The sequence below is a fragment of the Propithecus coquereli genome, unplaced genomic scaffold (assembly GCF_000956105.1).
Source record: "Propithecus coquereli isolate 6110/MARCELLA unplaced genomic scaffold, Pcoq_1.0 Scaffold740, whole genome shotgun sequence".
In the NCBI taxonomy this organism is placed as follows: Eukaryota; Metazoa; Chordata; class Mammalia; order Primates; family Indriidae; genus Propithecus; species Propithecus coquereli.
The window spans coordinates 72992-77588 of record NW_012153508.1 but is presented as its reverse complement, the minus strand read 5'-3'; positions in this window follow the sequence as shown (position 1 = coordinate 77588).

Below are 4597 nucleotides of genomic sequence, written 5' to 3'. Positions count from 1 at the left end.
ACACGAAGAGTGCAATGAGCACCATCCGAGAGATGGACACGCTTGAAACTGGGACTTGGGGGGAAGGGGGGGGCAAGGGCAACATACATAACCTAAACATCTGTACCCCTATAATATGCTGAAATCAAAAGAAAAATAAAGGAAAAAAAAGACATTTATTAAAGAGTATCAGAGAATCATTACAAGGTCTACAGAAGCAGATTCAAAGCTTAGCATCTAGACACAATGTGTATCAGGTATTTTTTATATACTACACCATACCCAAGTTTTCTAAATTCTCACCTTTACCACAGGGACATAAAAGCTGGAAATAATATTTCTCAGACTTCCTGGCCAACTAAATATCCCCCAAAAAGAGATACTTTGAGGTAACACCATTATTTCTTGGGCAGTAATCTACACAGGCACATCTACAGACTACAAGCATAAGGTTTAGATAGCTACAAGCACACTCTTAGGAATCACCCACCCTGGGGCATGAAGTACCTGCTATCATCAGTAGCTCTGATGGTTAATTTTATGTGTCAACTTGACTAGGTTAAAAAAAATCCAATAACTGGTAAAATATTATTTGTGGGTGTGTCTGTAAAGATGTTTCTAGAAGAGATGGGCACTGGAATCAGTAGACTGAGTAAAGAAGATCTGCCTTCACCAATGTGGGAGGGCATCATCTGATCTGTCGTGGGCCCCCGCAGAACAAAAAGGTAGAGAAAGGGCGAATTTGCTCTGTCTTCTTGAGTTAGGACATCCATCTTCTCCTGCTCTTATACATCAGAGCTCCTAGTTCTTGGGCCTCAGACTCCTGGACTTCCATCAGTGGCCCCCTAACTCTCGGGCCTTTGGCCTCAGACTGATAGTTACACCACTGGCTATATTATGGGACCTCTCAGCCTCCATAATCACTTGTGCCAATTCCCCTTCTATACATAGTTTCATTTCCTCCAAAGCCTTCGAATATTTGGGTATCTTCTAATTCCCTGATTCTACTTCTTCTAATTCTGAACACCTAGAATGTCTTTTGTTTTCTACCTAATCTGGACTGAGGCTTCTCCTTAAAAGAAAAAAAAAAAAGGTATACCTCTTTCTCTTGAATATCAGCTTTATTGAAATATAATTTACATAAATTACATGAAAAATGGCCCATTTTAATTGTACAGTTTGACTACTTGTGACAAATCATAGAGTAACTACCACAATCAAGATATAGCACATTTCCATCACCCCAAAAACATTCTTTGATGTTCCCTCATCCCTTTGTAGTGCATTCTTCCCCTAGGCCTGTGATCAATACTGATGTGTTTTCTGTCATATTTTTCTCTATCTAGAATATTGTATAAATGGCATCATGTTTGTGTCTGTTTTCTTTCATTTAGCATAATGCTTGTAGATTCATCTATGCTGTCACATGTAAAAGTGGTTTATTATTTTTCATTGCTGAGTAGTTAGTATTCAATTGTATGGATATGTTTTCGTTTCTATTAAAAACTGCTAGGTCTAACAGTATTATTAACTTTATAAGAAACTACCTAACTCTTATCCAAAGAGGCTGTTACATTTTGCATCTCGACCAGAAATGTATAAGGATTCCAGTTGCCCATCATCCTCACCAGTAATTCAGCCTTTTCCAATTTTCTCTCTCCATCACTATTTTTCATTTTTCTCTTTCTGTTTCACTTTAAGTAATTCCTATTAATTGACCTTTGATATCACTGATTCTTTTTTTCTTTTTTTTTTCTTTTAGAGATGTTGCCCAGGCTGTAATGCAGTTGTGCGATCATGGTTCACTGCAGCTTGGAACTCCTGGGCTCAAGCAATCTTCCCGTCTCAGTCTCTCTAGTAGTTGGGACTACATGTGTGTGCCACCACACCCAGCTAACTCTTTTTCATTTTTTTAGAGACAGGGTCTCCTGTGTTGTCCAGGCTGGTCTCAAACTCCTGGCCTCAAGCAACCCTCTCACCTCAGCCTGAGTTCCTGGGATTATAGGCGTAAGCCAATGCACCTGGCAATATCACTGCTTCTTCGTTCAGTCTGTTGATAAACTGACACAGGAATCTTTCATCTCCAACATAAGAGTTTTTCATTTCTAGCTTTTTGTTCCCATCTCTCTGCTAAGACTTTCTATTTGTGCATGTTATTTACCTTTTCCACCAGATTTTTAACATATTAATCATAATTATTTTAAAGTCTCTGATCATTTCAATCTCTGCACCATTGTTTTCTCTTAACAATGGTGTTTTGCATGCGTGTATACATATGTAAATTCTGAGGTAAATATTACCACCCAGAAATGTGCCTTCTATTCTGCCAGCTCACTGAAGTTGAGTCCATCCAATTTGTAGCTTGTCTGCACTTAGATTCAAATTGCTCCAGTGGTGGAATGCCACTACCTTGTGTGTAGATGAGGACTGGAGTGCCAAAGGAGTTCACAGTGTTCTTGCTTAGCTTCAGGAGTCCACACGTGCAACATAGAGAAAGATCTCTTTTCACACTCTTGCCACTCTCCCAATGATATACTGATATTACTTGTTACTCACAGTAAAGTTCAAGGTTGAGCAATGGGGTTTCTTTGTTCTCTTCCTCCAGCACTTGCCCATATGGTAAGCTATATATCTTTGCCTCAGATGTGGGGCTTTCTTAGTGCTCCTATTACACCCCAAACAGTAAAAAAACTTCTTCCAAGAATCAGTGCAGGGTCTGAGTTGGAAGCAGATTTCCTCTTCCTCCACCAGTGGTAACAGATGGCTTTTACCCAGTAACAGTAAGGGAGTCCAAGGCAAGCAACCTTTCTGCCCCTCCCTGAATGTCAGCCAACCAATGTCTTATATCAGTGGAAGGCCTTGGTCTTATCAGCTTAACTGGCTCCTCCAATGGCAGATGGCTTTTGCTCAGTGTCCATGCAGAGTCCAGAGTAGGCAGGTTTTGTGCCCTTCTTAAGTGGCAGATAGCTTCTGTCTATTGTCAGTGTGGGACCCAGAGCAAGTGTCCTTCCCCTTTGCCAACAGGCCTCTAACATGTATCAGTGCAGATCCAGGGTGCAGGCAGGTTTCTTACCCTTCCCCTGGCACCAATCAGCTCTTGCCTGATATCAGAGCAGGGACCAAGTTACAGAAGCAGGCAGATTTTGCTTAATAAAGAAGGATCCAGGACATAATCAGTTTTCTTGCTTGTCCCCCAGCACTGGCCAACAACCACCTTTTACTCATGCAGGGTCCAGAGTGCAAATGGATGTCTCCAGTTTCCATTGTTCCACGTTCAAACTTAAGATCTTATTCTCATGTGTTTCAGATTTCTATTGCTGCTACAGTAAATTACCACAGATTTAGTGGCTTAAACACCACAAATTAATTGACTTACAGTTCCATAGATCAGAAGTCTGACAGAGGTCTCACTACGCTAAAATCAAGGGGTCAGATGAGCAGTGTTGTTTTCTGAGACTCTTGGGGAGAATTCATTTCCTTGCCATTCCCAGCTTCTAGAAACTACCTGCAGAACTTGGTTCCGGGTCCCCTTCCTCTATCTTTCCATCTTCAAAATCAGAAGTGTTGCATCTCTCTGACCCTTCCTCCATCGGCACATCTCTGACTTTAGCCCAGAAAGAATTTCTGCTTTTAAGGGTTCATATGATTAGAATGGACCCACCTAAATAATCCAGGATAATCTCTCATCTCATGGTGTATACCCTTAATCACATCTGCAAAGTCCCTATACCATGTAAGGTTAGCATATTAACAGGTTGCAAAGATTAGGACATGGACATCTTTGGGAGGCCATTATTCTGCCTACCATACTATACCATAAAGAGGGCTTTCTTATGTCCCCTTCCCTGATCCCAATCTTTCAATGCTTGGTAGAGGCCCAGGGAAAGGAGCTAGCAACTACAGATAACTTTTGTGTCCGAGGTTTCCAAGGACTCTAAACTGTCACACTAAATTATAATACAATTGATTTTTATAAGAATTGGTTAAACTTTCAGCCATTTTCTTCTTATCTACCTTTAGCAGCTAAGAATAGCAACTAAGCTATTCTTTCCAGTTCTGCCAAAGATTTAATAGTTCATGTGTCCTACCTCGAAGGTCTTACCATCTTTCGGAATTCAATTTACCTGCTCACCTTGCAACTTCAGCTCTAACAAGCTCAAAATAAATTATGACTTCAAAGCCTATCTAATTTATTCTCCCTGTTATAGCAGAAGCAACATTCTCTCATGATTTTTTATGTCCTAAAAGAAAGGAGAATTCTCAAATTGGTTTTCAAAATACATGCATAAATGTATATATATACCATATTCTTCCACATGTATCACATACAAACTTACTGATTTTGTAAAAAATTTTTAGTGAAAGACCCAGAGAGATGATTTCTCATGCAGCCTCCTTGGCCTTTGTAACCTAGAATAGATCTTAATAATTTGACAATTATTAGGCATATTCCATTGTCTAAAAGAGAGGAGGGAGAGGGTGAGAACAGAAAAGTTTTCCTAGAAAAGTAGAAATAAGAGTATATGTTTAGGTATTAAAAATGTTCTAATAAGAAGTACAATGATTCCAAACTATACATACATATTAAAGCCATAGCAAAAAAAAAAAAAAAAAAAAA